The 16,238-nt window shown below is 41.3% G+C and overlaps 1 long non-coding RNA gene across 1 annotated transcript; it reads left to right on the top strand.

The window, feature by feature from the left end:
- The first annotated feature begins 353 nt into the window (after positions 1-353).
- On the top strand, positions 354-1,254 carry LOC126390311 (uncharacterized). The gene is made up of 2 exons (XR_007569960.1): positions 354-419; positions 885-1,254. It is a non-coding gene; the product is annotated as an uncharacterized LOC126390311 (long non-coding RNA).
- Positions 1,255-16,238: the final 14,984 nt, after the last annotated feature.

Raw genomic sequence — 16,238 nt, 5'->3', positions numbered from 1 at the left:
ACACAAAGGTGAAGAAGAGAGGAAACAATAAAATCAAGACCTAAACAGTCCACAGTTCAAAATAGGCAAACATACAGGAAGATGTGAGCTCTAGGGGGAAGATGAAATAATAAAGCATGTCATATTATATCGCCAGAAATTCTAATCCTTAAAAAGATAAAAGTACAGTTTGATCTAATAATCATTTTACAGAAGAACTCAGAGGATTAATCCTATTGATTACTATTTCATTATTTAAAATAAATTAATTAATACGAGAAATGTATTTATTTATAGACATTCTAGCTCCCACACCACACCAGCTGGTGGCGGTAATGCGCCATAATGTTGTTTGCCAGCCGCCATTAAACCTCGTAGAAGAAGAAGAAGAAAAATCACGGCTTATCTGGTCATGGCTACGCACAGAACCTGTCGATGCTGTAGGTGACTTTCGTCGGTTATTCCCTTTAAATTCCTGTTATTATTTTACCAGAGGCGCCAACTTATGGGGAAGCCTCAGTGTTTATGTAAATATAAAGCATATAAGAGAGACATATATGATGATTATCCCGCTTTGCGCAGGAGGAAAAGTTAATTCTGTTAGCCTGTGTAGCTAGCGTTAGCCTTGCTATGCGGTTACAGTTACTAATCAAAATATTGGTGATTACAAAAGGGTTTCATTCGAGTAAATTGACTTCTATGAAAAGTTAATATGTGTAGACTATAATATACATTTAAATTTTCTCTGTAAAGGGATGCCTTCTTTTTGTATGATCTACTTCCGCTTACTTTTCAGCTTTATTTTCCGTTTTAAAACATCGGTTAGAAAATGGAAAATAAAGCTGAAAAGTAAGCGGAAGTCACAGTTTAGTGACGGAGGCTCTTTTCTCTTCCATGTCCTGTAGTGATGCTGTGGTCAAACGGCTCCCTGGCTGTGCAGCTGCTCCCTGCAGACCTCAGGATCTTCCTTCAGCACAAACACTCAGCATTCCAACTGTCTTTCATTACAAGTTTGTTCATTGTTTAGTCGGTCAGCAACAGTTGCAAAAGTGACCCATCCTTTGGCTTTTATGCATCTTTTAACAATGAGTAAATTACTAAAACAGTTGCTACAGCCTCTGTAGGACACATCAGTTATTAGATTTGTCAGAGTTTCCTCAGGTAAAACTAGTGATCTCATGCCTTGTCTTTGATCCTGTTCTGAGCTTATTCAAAATCCACACTGTAACAGGCTTAATTAAATATTAATAGAAATTAAAAAATAATTAAATATTATTAAGAGTGGTTGTATTTCCTAAAAGCATCTCAAAGCTGAGACAGTCTTTAATCCATTGTAACTCCATGGACTAAGATCATTTCAGCCTGAAGATGATCTCTGGAAGGGAAACAGAGTCTAGCAAGGATTAATGTTTCAATATATATAATTTTGTTTCACACACAAAGGGCATGTCTTGTAATAAGGGCTGCAACGATTAGTCGACTAATCGATGACTAATCGACTATCAAAATAATCAGTGACTATTTTAGTTGTAGACTAATCGGTTTGAGTCATTTTTCATAAAAAAGTACTATAAAAGTACCCAAAAATAAATAATATTGGCAGCTTTACACACTCTCCCATGAGGGTGAACTAAAACCCTTTGGCGTGAGTATGAAACACGACATTAGATGACATAATTTTGGGGTTTGGGAGAGACAGACCAACAGTTTTCAACATTTTAACACATTTCTTGATAAAATGATTAGTCGACTAATCCAAGAAATAATCGACAGATTAGTCGACAATGAAAATAATGGTTAGTTGCAGCCCTACTTGTAATGAAGTTGTTTCGGATAATTCTGAACATATGCTTCCACACAGTATAGTCAACTGTAAGTTCCACAGCATATACAAGCAATGGACAAAAGAGTGATTCAGCAGTGAACACGGTGACAAACAAAAAAGAGCTTAACATTTTTCATTATTAAATCCATTGAGTAAATGTTAATAATGTGAAACTCAAAAAGAAAAATACATTGGAAAATAAAATCCGACACTTTTCTTTGATGGATCACGATCTCTCATTTTTTCAGTTTCACTGCTGAATGTTTCAGTCCAGTCCATCTGAATAAACAACAAGAGATACATTTTAAATTTGCTCTTTTGAAGCGGGACGTTTCCTCTTGTGTTTGGGTTTAATACTATGTGTCGCTTGGTATGATTTGTGACATCACTGCAAGATTACGGGAGTTTACTGACAAGTAAAATCAATAAAGATCGTCACCCATCGCACTTGTCTTTGAGATTATTGTCACAAATTAATGATGTATAAAATTCAACTTATTGTGCCTTTTATTCAGCTGTATTTACTTGACAGTTTTAGTTAAGATACTAAACACTGGAAGGAGGGCATAGCTTCTTCATCAGCTTCACAGAGTCTATTGAGAGGAGTCAAGGTCAGGTGAATGATGGATTGATTGGTAACTGATTCATTTTCTATGTACATGCTCACGCAATTACAGCAAAGTGAAAGCTGCGATATTAAGTTTTTGGATATAATTAGTTCATCAACTTTTAATGAGTTGGTCAGAGTTTGAGCAAAGAGGCCGGCTATCACACCTGATGTTTTAATTAGGGAACTGATGACAAATCACTTGATTGAAGCACTGATTCTTTTTCATTATGGCTGAAGTGTGAAACCAACCTCCAGACAGCAGGTTATCAAGCAAATCTTTAATGCACAAGCTTAAAGTGGTAACATTTGTTCATAAATGTTGATGGCTACATCACACACAGAAGATAAAGATTTCAAAATAATCTATCTGATCTTAAGTAAACATTTCTGTATGAAAATATGGCGATATTCATTAGTGTTTTTCATTTCTCTGAGCTCCTAACAATGAATCCTCATGACTACTGCCAAAGCCTTTGACACATCCTATACTCAGTGTACAAACAGAGTGATCACACTTTTATGGCTTCAGTAGTGTGCATCCATTTTGATATCAAATTAATTAAATTAGGAAGATACCCTCATAGCCTGTTTTAACTTCACATCTGACATCTACGCAGTTTAATGCCACAGATCTTGCAAGTTTTAGGGGAGCGTGCCATTAGTATGCTGACTGCAGGCATGTCCACCAGATCTGTTGCCCATGAACTGACTGTTCATTTCACTACCATGAGACGTCGTCAGGACCTCCACAAACTGTCTTCATCTGCAGAATCGTCTGAGAACAGCCATCTGAACAGCTGATACAATAATTGGTTTGCACAACCAGAGAATTTCTGCAGAAACCATCTCATCGTCCTCCCCAAGGTCTCGACCTGACAGCAGTTCATCATCGCTACCGACCTGAATAAGTAACTGCTCACTGTCAATGGCGTCTGGCGCTTTGGAGCACTGTTCTCCTCACAGATGAATCCCAGTTTACACCATACCAGGCAGATGGCAGAGAGCGTGTGAGACGTCATGTGGGCAAGTGGTTTGCTAATATCCTATCTATGGTAACACTGTGACAAGAACCTGAGACTCACTGTCATGCCAAACATTCCAGCTCTTGCATGGCCCGCATTCTCAGCAGACATGTCGTATGTCAGTGTGCTCCAACTTGCCGCTAGTCTCCAGCAACAATCTGATCGATTCTGTGCAAAGGAGACTGTCGCACTGCATGAGGCAAATGCTGATTCTTTAGGGTATCTGTGACCAAGAATGCATTGCTGTAGCGCTAGTTGTGTGAGATCCTAGTAATTGTCTTTGTCAAGATAAAGCTGCACATTTCAGAGCAACCTTTTATTGCAACCAGCCCAAGGCACACCTGTGTAATCATGCTGCTTAATCAGCATTTTGATATGCCACACCTGTCAGGTGGATGGATGATATTTGACACATTTTTTAACAAATTTGTGACCAAAATTTAAGAGAAATATATCTACTGAGTGTGTAAAAAAAGTCTTAGGTCTTTAATTAAACCTATGAAAAACAGGAGCAAAAAAAAAGTGTTGTGTTTAAAGTTTATATTATCAATATCAAATCAGCTATCTTTTCCTGACCTCGTAAAGCTTATTCATGCTCATATTTTATGTGGGACAAATCGTAGGTCATGTATCACCCCAATTCTCACCTCCTTCCATTGGTTGCCAGTTAACCTCAGAAGTGATTTTAAGATTCTATTAATAACTTGTAAAGCTCAACACGGTTTAGCCCCCAGTTATATAGCTGAGCTTCTGACTACCTATGTTCCAAGTCGTGACCTGAGATCCTCAAGCCTACCCTCGCTAGTCGTCCCTAGTCGTCCCTAGATCAAGGTTGGGAACGAAAGGTGAGCGGGCTTTTGCCATCAAGGCCCCGAGGCTCTGGAATCTGCCTGAGGGGAGATTAAGCTGGCTGGCACATTACCTGTTTTTAAATCATTGCTTAAAACATATTTTTAAAGGAAAACTTTCCTTTTTAATTCCTGATTTGTACCTTTTGTGATTCATTTTCTTTTGTTCTATTTTTGCCTCTGTACACACTATTTTCCTCAGCTCTTAACATTTAAAAAAAAATGTATGCACTTTATGAAGCACTTTGCAACCTCGATTAGATGTATGCTATACAAATAATTTATCTATTTAAAAAGTTCTGTTCGTTGTGGTGGAGTGGCAGTTTTAAGTAGCATAAAATGGAAATACTCAAGTAAAGTGCAGATCAAATGACACAAAGAAGCTCATCACTTGTTCATAAAAAGGCTGCTGACACACTGAATTGTGCTCAGTTGAAAAGCCAATACAATTTCAATTGCATCAATAGCTATATAAAAATGTTTTATCCACCAAATATACATTTATGTCCAATCTGTGGAAGTGTACGTTGAATGTTATGGCAGCTGTGGCTGTATCCTCGGGCCAGATACTGACCCCACATTGCTTTCAATGGCTGTTCCATCGGTGTGTGAGTGTGTTTAAACTGAGTAGTAGGTGGCACTGTGTGCGGTAGCCTTGACCACCAGTGTGTGAGTGTGTGTGTGTGAATGGGTGAATGTGACTCTGACATGTAAAAGCGTTTTGAACGGACTAGTAAGGTGAAATGGAAGTTGCTAAATACTTAAATGTCATGCAACTGCTGCGAGAGTATTGCACCACCCACCTCATGTGTATCTGCTAACACATGAAACAAAGTGTGTGTGTTTGCTCAAAATGCTTCAACTGCAGTAGTTTTTATGTTGCTCTTGGATTTTTATTCCCTTCTGTTTCTATATTTTCATTCTTTGTTCTAAGTCTCCACTGTACACCAAAGCACTGCTCATGATCTTGTACTTCCCCTCCAGGACCAGTGGTCATGGACTATTTGTTCTTGGTTCTACAACAACAGCTGGAGCAGCACATCCCAGGACAGCAGTAACCCCTGCCTAATGCTCACTTCCTATAGTAAGATAACACACACACGCACGTGAGGGTCCAGGGACCCTAACGAAACAGTTCGTGGGAGGGTTCAGCAGCGAGTTGCCACATGGCCCGCAGCCAGTAGAAAGCAGAAAACAATAGTGACCCTGTGAGAGTGATTTAGCTCATCACACACACATGGACTTCATTTTCAGACTGAATAATCAAAGCTTTCAGACACTTTTGTGAATTCAGGCGTCGAGTATCTGTACAGTTACATAATGCTCTGCTCCATTATTCTCATGGCCTTTTTCTAATCTTCTCTCTCCACAGAGGCATTGAGCAATCCCCCATGCAGCACTGGTGGCCATTCCTCCATCTGTGAGAAGAACTCAAATGTCCCTGAGTCAATTTATTTCTCTGCATGACAGAACATTTAAGGGAGGTTCATAGTGACATGACAACGTGAAGACGATACATTCAGAAGGAGACAGAGGCTACCATTAGCCTTCATGTTACACACTTTTTGCTGTTACTATGGCACACATCTCCTTCAGCATCTTGTTTGAGTCATGGCACTCACATGATTGAAGCTCCTTAAAGCTCTGTTATTTATCAAAGCAGTCTGCAACTATTTAGTTTGAGAGTCTGCTCACACATGTGTTTGATCAATCGAAATGATCAGTCGAGCTCTTTGGTTTCAGGCTCCAAGTACCAGACTCCCATAATGGAATTTGCAAACAGACTTTCGTATGCCCCCCTGTAGCCGATTACTGGATATAAACTCTTTGCGTTTCTGGGAGTTTTGTGGCAGAATATCCAAGGACTGCATAGGGAAGCTCAGATCCTGCATCTGAACGCACGCATGGGTTGGGTTGCATACATGGCCTACAATTCCTCGGGGGAGAGCTACTGCCTCAAGTATCTCTGGGTCTTGTTCATGACTGAGAGTAGAATGGAGCGAGAGATGGATCGGCGGTTTGTGTGCGGCATCTGCAGTGATGGGGATGCTGCACCGGACCATTGTGGTGAAGAGGGAGCTGAGCCAAAAGGCGAAGCTTTCGGTTTACTGGTCCATCTACGTCCCAACCCTCACCTATGGTCATGAGCTCTGGGTAGTGACCGAATGAGGTCGTGGATACAAACTGCCGAAATTAGTTTCCTCCGTGGGGTGGATGGGCTCAGCCTTAGAGATAGGGTAAGAACCACAGACATCCGGAGCGAGCTCGGAGTAGAGCCGCTGCTCTCTCGCGGGGTCAGTTGAGGTGGTTCGGGCATCTGATCAGGATGCCTCCTGGGCGTCTCCTATTAGAGGTGTTTCGGGCATGTTCCACTGGTAGGAGGCCCCCAGGGCAGACCCAGTACACGCTGGAGGGATTACATATCTCGTCTGGCCTGGGAACGCTTTTGGGTCCCCCAGGAGGAGCTGGAAAGCGTTGCTGGGGAGAGGGACGTGTGGGGAGCTTGGCTTGGCCTGCTGCCCCCGCGACCCGGCCCTGGATAAAAAGATGAAAATGGATGGATGGATAAACATAAAGAGACATTACAAGAAATGTATAATTTCAAAATGGACTGACAAAATGAAATCTCCTAGATAATTTCAACCAGAGAAATCCAAAGATAGTCCTGGCAACGTTTTGGGATGATCGGCCCAAAGGTTTCTGAAGAGTTCTCATAAATAAGAAAATAGTCAAGCCATATTTGAGCTCATGGCTAAAATATAAACTTGAGTGTGTCAGCGCCATCTTTAGGTCAAATGAGTGTCAGTGGGTGGAATTAGCAACCCACTTGCCATTTTTGGTGACTTTGCTGGGCCAACACTTTTAGCAGAGGCAAACAAAAAGACAGAAAAAAAGAAAAAAGACAGAATAATGAGAACAAAGACAACAGGGCTCCAGCAGCAAGCATCACTGCTTGGACTCCTGACAAGACATATTTTGGTTGGCTGAGGAAGCACTTTTATTAATTTAGGATCTACAGCAGGGGTGTTGAACACACGGCCCTGCTGACCAGAATACAGCTCTCTGATATAACAATGAATACTTACTGTGACCGTGTTTAAAGTTACTGAACATTGTGCAAAATATTGTCAACCAGCAGCTTAAGTTCAAAATAATCTGTATCAGGAAATGTGTGGATAATGTGTGTGTCTGTACCACACACTCTGACCAAGCTGCCATATTTGACGCTTGGGGATGAGAACAGGCTGGTCCTTCATTGCAGGGCACAGAGAGTGTGTCCTCGCACGTTGTTTTACAGACACTGTTTTTTTTTTGTTTTCTATTTGCTGAGTCACTGATTATCAGATAACCTCTCATTCTGATCCAGGATCTGCTACAGAACTTGTTCACAGATAAGAGCCGCTCTTGTATCTGATCCAACCAGAGGACACGTGGAGAAAACGTCTGCTGAGGCAAGAAGGGAAGATCAATATTCAGCAGCAGCATGTTAATGACTTTAACTTGGTTGCATTGTAACTCTTATATATGGCATTACAGATTTTAAGGACACCAGAGCTTACGTGATGAATCCACATATCCAAGCACTCCCCATCAGAGTACAATACAATTACAACAGGAAACCTGATATCATTTGGACAATCTGATTTATGTGTTTTCCAGTCTGAGATACACACAGAGGAATATGTTGAATGTGGCAGCTGCTTTGTGCCGTCGGACTTTGGTTTATTTTCCTAATAACAAAACAAGATGAGCCAATATTTAAGCGAGTACAAACATGCCTGTAATGAGTATCTAAATACTTTGTATTTCACACAGGAAAAAAAGGGTTGTAAAATCTTAATTATTTAGCATATTTTTAAAGATATATGTGGCTCACTCTGAATGGCTTTCATTACCAGGGAGACCATTAGGCCGTCGTTAAATGAAGTAAAATGGACCTTTTCCTTCTTTAATTATTTAGCTCGGTTTTAATATTAAGGAATGATGCTTTCATGTTTTTTAAACAATTATACAGTTTATATTATAGGGCTTGTTAATAGTTTGTGCAATTTTGTGACTTATTTGCTTCTGCATCTTCATTTTTCAACATTGTTTTTTTACACTCTGCATGATTTACCCAGGGAGCTTATTTCAGATGAGATAAAACAGTGTGTAATAGTCTCATTTGGCCAACTGAGGGCACTATGTAGCCACTGCTCTTATAGCTGGAAGGCGATACGCCACAGGAGGAATGATTATGTCTACATATTTGTTCTCAAACTGCAGCACCAATTGCCAAATATTTTGGAAGTTAAAGAGGAAGACATGTGCCTCCCTGTTTGTCTGTCTTCCCTCTCATTTTTACTCTTCTCTTGCCATTATCTCTCCAATATTTCCCAACTCTCATACTTTTCTTTTTCTTGTGCCTCCCTTTATCTCTGTTCCTTTCTTTCTTTCCTCAGCCTCTCTCAGGTACATTTGCTTTCCTCTCAGGGCCGTCTTCCTCAAGCAGTAAGGCCAGGTGGTGTTGTGCACTTTCCTGCCACCTGTTGCTTCGTCCTCAGCGTCACACCATGTCCATGATGCTGCTTTGGTCCCTCCTCCCTCTGGATGAAGATCATCAGTTAGGCCCTGTCTACACGTATACAGATCTTGATAATGAATATCATCCCCATCAGTTTTAAAAATAATTCTGTCCACTCAAGCTTGGTTTTCCAAAATATTGCTGTCCACACGAGAACGCAAAATTGACTCCAAACCTTTGTCGGTGGTGGCTATCTTCAGCAGCCTCTCATCACAAAAGTGCACAAGCTAATGTCACCTTTTTCAGAACGCCAACTTGAGATCTCATTGCCACTGATTTTTGTTTGATATAAGGACGAAGGAGCTCCGGACATGCAAAAGTTTTCCCTCCATTCCTCAATGACAACAATCCCACCCTGGAAAGAGTCCCACCATCTGCTGATTCAACCAGACCTGATCCAAAACCATAATCTCTGGCTGACTTAAAACTGCGGAAGCTGAGGTGGAGCAAAATCACTGGGTGCAGCAGATGGCTCCGTTCGTCCGTGAAGTGGTGCAGCAATACAGAGCTTAAGTGTAAAGTAGTTATTGGACCAAGAAGTGCTAACAAAATGATAACAAACCGAGATGCTTAGTACACAAATCAACAATGGGCATGCGCAAATAAGGGCGATTATGTCGTTGATTCCCAAACGCTCTGTTTTACATATCCACACAGATAAATGGCAACTGCAGTTTTGAAAAATCTGCCCCTTAAAATCTCCATTTTAGTGACCTAAAACTCTTTTTACGTGTGCGTAGAGGAAAATACCTGTTTACAAAAATATCTGTATATGTGAAAAGGCCTAAGTCTGCACGACCTTTAATTGCAGTACAGTACAGAGTATTTTACATACAGTACGGCACATTGGTCACCTTTATTTTTCTACATTTAGATTTTTATTCCGTCATTGTTCTTCACTCTAGCAGGGAAACGTTACTCCAAATGCAGTTTCCCTTTAATCAGAAATGCTTAACAAAGAGTAAACAACAAAGTTTGCACATGGTTTGGTTTAACTGACTTGGAACATATGGCAGCACGACATTTAAACAAGCCCGTGTATTGCTCACCAGTAGTTAAAATGTCCTGTCCCTGGGGGAATAAAGTTAATTCAAGAGTGAATTTCGCAATGTTCATGAGAACAGTGGAGAAAACATCCTTTATCAGCAGCATACTGTGCTTTTCTAATCCTCTGTGATTCAGTAATTACACTCAGGACATACCATTAATTTATCTCTAACATTATGTGTAGTTAATTAGATTTAAAGGGATAAGGAGGGAAAACTAAAACCGATCAAACAGCTTGAAGGCCACCAATTAGTTTAATTTTTCAATAAGATCCCCCATACAGCCTTTAAATCTCGATGGAAATAAAATGTTTACGTCTCAGCCAATGACAGCACTGTTTTTAAATGTGCCTTTGTTCTTGTGACTAAGTTGATGCTACAGTAACTAACCAATTTTTCTTTCAACACTATGCATGGGACTTCTTTTTTAATTCTTTATTTGTTTGTTTGCCACAGGGGTCATTAGTTATATTGGTAGGCCATTTACAGTGTATAACGTGGTACATTTGAGATGCATCTAGCTCACTCTATTGCTGATCCCTGAGTATTATGGTATGTTATGTAATAACTGGCTTCTTTGACCTGATGGCAGATGAGAGAGGAAACTCTGTTTGGAAGGTTTCATAACCCTAACTGGCCCTAAAATGGTTCTATAATAAAATATCTAGATATAAAAGAGACTTCTCTGAAACTTTTACCTTTGTTATCCTCATTTCTATATAGGAAAAGTGTAAGAAAAAAAAAAATTCGCCTATCAAGTGAAGAAGCCACACCTATGTTTGCACTTCAATTGACCCTTCAGATGCAGACTGCCCAATCACAACGTAGCATCGAGCCAGTTCAGACCAGGGTCTGACAACAACACAACTGTGCTCCATTGACTCTCATGCAATCATTTCAGATTTCCTTCATTTTCAGGGTGATTTTGTGGATTTGGAAAACTTTGCTGATATTCAGCCAGCTGTGTGTCATCACATTGTGTGCAGATGAACGTTGTTTGAGCCCTGAACGTCTGGTAGTTGAAGTCCAGGTGCTGGCAGCAGCACGGGGGTGAACCCAAACACTGCTCATCTGCACACACTGTGATGCCACACAGCTGGTTCAATATCAGCAAAGTTTCCCTTTATATTCATTGTCTTGTGTGGCGATCAGCAGTGATGTGGTGGTTCACTTTTACACTGTGATCTGTAGCCTAGTTCGGCTTTAGCTTCTAACTATCTTTGTCTTTTTAACCTGTTGTTGCTGCTGAGTCAGTTTGACATCCTGGATATATCCTTCAAACACAGACTGTAGACCCCTCTGTCTGCTTCTCTCTGCAATCACTGTTTCATTATTCCAAAAACATGATAATATTTCTTCAGGGAGTGCAGTTAGTTACAGTGTGGACTCCATGCTTACTCCAACAGCTTGTTGGACCATCACAAAGGGGCGGGGCTTTGCGAAAGGTCAATTGAAATCATTGAGAGAACAGTTTGACATTTTTTGGTAATTGGCTTATTTGCTTTCTTGCTGAGAGTGAGATGAGCAGATTGATCTGCCTGGTAAATGAGGGGCAGCAGCCAGTAAGCTTAGCTTAACATAAAGACTGAAAACTCAGGGAAACAGTGAGGCTGGCTCTGTCCAAAGTAAAGAAAAAAATCCCCTACCAATCACCTCTTAAGCTCACTAATTAACATCTTGTTTGTTTAATTTGTCCACGTCAGAAGAACAAAACTGACAACATGTGGTTTCACAGGCCACAAAGGCACAGCAACCTCACAGTGTGCTAAACTAAGCTCAGCAGCCTCTAGCTGTAGATTTATATTTAGCGTCCAGACATGAGAGATGTATTGATCTGCTCATATAACTCTCGGGTGAGAGGCTCCCAAAATATCCATCATTGGATCTGTAAAGAGGATGAGTGTCAGCTCTTTCACAGACGGGAGATCGGGATCTTTAACAGATCACTGGAGCTGTGTGAAGTCCCCCTCTGCTTTAAATGCTCCACAGTCATCCAAGTCCCCAAGAAACCCTCCATCACAGGATTAAATGACTACAGGCCCGTCAACCTGACGTCTGTGGCCATGAAATCCTTTGAGAGACTGGTGTTTGTCTACCTGAAGGACATCACAGGACTCCTTATGGACCCCCTGCAGTTTGCCTACCAGGCAAACAGGTCAGTGAATGCAACTAAATAACTAACTGGAAACATTTTGACCAGATTAACAGGGTCTTAAGGTGGAGTGCCATTATATCAGGAAACATGCCGCAATTAGCTCATCTCAGTCCTCCTTAACGGCTCCAACACCTGAGCCTCGCAGTCTATTCTTAAACACAGCAGCACCTATTTTCAGCTCTGGCCTTAATCTCAGGGTTTATGTCTGGATGTGTTGACAAAGAAATGTGCCTCAAATAGCACATTAGCATGCAGGCTTAGTGTACACCATTTTATAGTTAGCTGTGAGTCCCGGAGGTCAGCTCTCTGTGGAGCTGTGTCTGAGGTAACAGCCTTTAGTGAGGAAAGAATGAGGAGGAGCGGCTTTGTTGCTGCAGACTTAAAGACCAGTGTTAATGCAAATTTCTGCAATTTATTTTTAATAAAAACCCAACTTTGCCCAGATAAAAATCACATTTTAATGAGGACTAATTGCCATATTGAACATATTGCCATTATCGCATTAATGACTGGACTACATTTTTACTGTAGGATTCCCATTTATAATGACATGAGAATTATGAAGGAGTAAAACTGGGATAATGTAGTAGAAACACTAACCTTCAGGTGCAATATTTTCTTTTTTATGTAAGTACATTTACTTATTTACTTGAGGTACTTGTATTTGCTTGAATATTTTTATTTAATGCTACTTTAAACCTATGCTTCACTACATGTCAGAGGGGAATATTTTATGTATTTCTCATGTTAAATGATGTAATGGCTGGTGTCTAGCCAGTCTGAAAAGTATGGTCACACTTATTCTTACAGTGCAATATTGAAACTCAGCTTCTCATCCAGCAATCAAAAACTCTTCCAGTGAAATTCCTGAGTTACTGATGTACATTTTTCCTGGAACTGCACAGCATAGTGAGACACGGATGAAATATGGAAACCGGGGAGGGGCTGTGAAGAATGATTAAACAATCACTTGGGTGGTATTCTTATCGAAAATGATTTTAACTGAGTGCTACGGCAGACAGCCTCACTCCTAGATGTTGTTCTGATGTGGGAGCCTAATTCACTTCCCCTTGGCATCTGACTCAGCTAGGGTTTCCAGTTATCACTGTAACAACTGGTGTTTTTAAACACAATCCTTCCAATGAGGCTATGACTATGCTGGTCATACATGTAGGTCAGGACACAAAAACAGATCCATTATCTCTTGTGGGTGAACTGCAGTGTTAAAATATTTGCAATAGACTTGTGGTTAAAATAAGTGACAACAATAGGGTTAAGGTTTACCAAATAATAGCATTTATTTTTTTAAAAGAGGACAAATTAAGCTGAAAGTCCCTATTCACAGAGGACTTAAAGGGATCCTTATAAAAAAGATTATAATTACCAACAAATCTGTTTTATACTGTCAATAAAAGCCTGTAATAATTGTGGATTTGGTTCCAAAACCAAAATCAAACCCTGAAAAGTGTAGGGTTAGCTAGCTAGCTGCTGAAGATATAGGCTACTGAATGTATACACATGCTGTGTGTGACAAAAAGACCGACCCTGCCGTAGAGGAACCAGTGAAGGGAAGCAGGGAAACTTTGCTGATATTCAACCAGCTCTGTGTCATCGCATTGTGTGCAGATGAGCCTTGTTTGACTTCCCCCAGAGATCCCTGCCCGTCCGGCGGCGGAGGTCCAGATGCTAGCAGCAGCACAGGGGCAAAGCCAAACACTGTTCATCTGCACACACTGCGATGCCACACAGCTGGTTCAATATCAGTGAAGTTTCTCTGCCACAAAGAGAGCCACTGGAAAGGTGGCTCTGGCTGAGCAGGGAGCCCCTGTGGTCAGCTGGGATGCAAGCCAGGGACTGATCAAGTTTCAGATTTCCTTCATTTTCAGGCTGGTTTTGTGGATTTGGAGCTAAATGTTGTGCCTGGGGCACGTTGTGTATTAATGATACTCGTTACCTGGAGAGGTTGGAAAAAGATATACGTTTCTTCCCTGTTCCAAAACCAAAATCAAACCCTGAAAAGTGTAGGGTTAGCTAGCTAGCTACTGAAGATATAGCCTACTGAATGTATACACATGCTGCTTTTGCTTTTTAATGATTATAACAGTGAAACAAAGCCCGACCCTGCTGTACAGGAACCAGTGAAGGGAAGCAGGGAAACTGCTAATATTGAACCAGCTCTGTGTCATCACAGTGTGTGCAGATGAACGTTGTTTGACTTCACCTGGAGAACCCTGCCCATCCGGCGGCGGAGGTCCAGGTGCTGGCAGCGGCACGGAGACGAAGCCAAACAACGTTCATCTGCACACACTGCGATGCCACACAGCTGGTTCAATATCAGTGAAGTTTTCCCGCCACAAAGAGAGCCACAAAGAGAGCCACTGGATAAGCGGCTCTGGCTGAGGAGGGAGCCCCCGTGGTCAACTATTGCTGGGATGTAAGCCAGGGACTGATTGTCTGATATTTTAAAAGACCCAAAATACCCAATGACCTCAGGATATATCACTAACGATGCATCCCAGCGCATCCACAGGATGTATTCTATAAGTAAGGTAATAATAACAACAATGCTGCTTTGCCTGCTAACACTGACAGAGTCAAACATGTTGTCTGCTTTACTGCAGCGTCTTATTTATGTGTCTGAAGCGAGGCAATTAACCCATACTAAGTATTTTTCATACAGCAGAATTATTCTAGTTTTGGATTGTTTTCTCTGCTTTTACTCAGGTTTTATAATTTTATACAGTATTAAAGGTCAGCTAGCTTTGTTGCTGAATCACATCTTGACACCCATTTTTATTAAATGTCCTTTTCTGGAAGACTAACAACCGTCTGGCTTGAGTTGCCGGACGGTTACTAAAATGAATTTAATGTAACAGCTGTTGTTGCAGGGATTATCCCTGTTTCTGTTATCAACGTCAGACTGTGGGCATGTTGGCAGGCAGTACGGTGGTCTTAATTGGTCAGTAGATAACTTATCTAAGTAGATTAGTTCAGTGAGATGAAGCAGAGAGCTGCTGGTAAAATAAGGATAAAAGTTTAAACCAATAAAGTGTCTCAGTGAGGTGATATGCCACCACATTGTCATAGATTCTCCAACTCTCTTAAACGACTGGAGAAATGAACAACAGCCTTTCAAAAGATATTCCCTCTTTGGTGGTTTCATGATAGCGTTGAGGTCTAGTGACTGTGAAAGCCACAGTATGATTCACTTGATTTTCATACTCATCAGACCTCTTGTGCCCTTTGTGGTCGCATCTGCATTTGTTACATTTCTTCATCCCTTCACCCTGACACACCAAGCCAATGGTCAGCTGTCGGTCAATGTTGAGCTGTCAGTGAGTGTCTATCGCCCTAGTTTTGGAGGTTTCTGGTACTGTTGCCACTAGGCTGCACTTGTGGCCTGTTTATTGGCCGATTCAGCATGTTGAGTTGGTGTTGGACCTGACGGAGTCTGGGAGTGAGAGAAATCCCTCTGATTGGCGGTTCAGCTCAGTAAAGAGAACAGGAAGTGAGGAAAGTAAACAGCTTTAGTCAAGAGGGTGTGAGATCAAAATGAGCTTTTTTTATTAGGTAACATCATTTATTTATTTTTTAGTTCCTGAACTCTTTAGCAGAAACAGATTGTAATTGTTTGTTTGTGTTGTTTAGGTGCTAACTGCCTAACTAGTGTCTTAAATCTGTCCTGTTGGTCTTCGGTTCCCCTTTTGGGACGATGAACATAGGCCATCGCCACCTGCTGGCTTGGAGAGTTATTTCCTCTCATTCAGGCACAAAGTGTATGTGCTAGCTGACTGTTGACTGTAGACTTTGTGGTATGTTCAAGTGCAAGAAGTGACGTAGGTCAATGCAACTTCGTCACCATCCATCCATCCATTTTCGTAACCACTTATCCTCTTGAGGGTCACGGGGGGGTACACCCTGGACAGGTCACCAGACTATTGCAGGGCTCACACATAGAGACAGACAACCATTCACACCTACGGACAATTTAGAGTCACCAGTTCACCTAACCTGCATGTCTTTGGACTTTGGGAGGAAACCGGAGTACCTACGCTGACACACGCTGAACACGCAAACTCCTGGGATTCCTCCTGGGATCGAACCAGGAACCCTCTTGCTGTGAGGCAACAGTGCTAACCACCACACCACCAATAGGTCTTAAATGCTGGTGTGACATGTCTGGACCTTA

The sequence above is a fragment of the Epinephelus moara genome, chromosome 5 (assembly GCF_006386435.1).
Source record: "Epinephelus moara isolate mb chromosome 5, YSFRI_EMoa_1.0, whole genome shotgun sequence".
Classification (NCBI taxonomy): Eukaryota; Metazoa; Chordata; class Actinopteri; order Perciformes; family Serranidae; genus Epinephelus; species Epinephelus moara.
Note: the sequence above shows the minus strand (reverse complement) of the source record. Positions and strands in the feature narration are given on the sequence as shown.